Below are 631 nucleotides of genomic sequence, written 5' to 3' on the forward strand. Positions count from 1 at the left end.
TGGGAGGGGGGCGAGCAGAGGCAAGGGTGGGCTCACATGACTCACCCACCTGCTCATTAAGTCGTAACGTGTTCCTTCGGCAAGGCGGGGCGGGGCGGAGCGGAGCTGGGGCGCGGCTCGCGGTTCACGGGACGGGCGGCGCGTGCGTGCGCCCGCTGCCGCGGTGGTGCATTCGTTGGTTGTTGTTCTGGAGTCATATCGTCGCGCATTTGAGGCGATACCACAGTGCGAGAGATAGAGAGAGTGGCGAGCGCAGCAGCGGGGGGGCCACGACCCCGTCGATCACCTTTCTCTCTCTCTCTGTCGCACTCGCTGCGCGCCCGCCGTGTGGGTCCCGTCTTGCAAAGTCACAGCATCCAGCGCGGCGGCGCGGCGCCGACCGATATGAAGCCAATCTCGTTGTTGATAAAGACGTTTTTTGCGCGATTAGCGTCGCGAGCGAAGCGAGCGTGCGGCGGACAGTCGCGGCCCGCAGATCGCAGAGCATGGCTCGGCCGTCCGGCCTGGTCGTGGCGTGCAGCCCGCCGGCCGGCAGTGTCGTGTCTCCCTAGGTCTCCCTCGCCGCGCACGCCAACACGCTTGAGCACGCCCGCACCCGCGCTCGCCCGCCCGCGCCCAGACCGTCGTCGAG

The sequence above is a fragment of the Frankliniella occidentalis genome, unplaced genomic scaffold (genome assembly GCF_000697945.3).
Source record: "Frankliniella occidentalis isolate FOCC.00 unplaced genomic scaffold, Focc_3.1 Scaffold63, whole genome shotgun sequence".
Classification (NCBI taxonomy): Eukaryota; Metazoa; Arthropoda; class Insecta; order Thysanoptera; family Thripidae; genus Frankliniella; species Frankliniella occidentalis.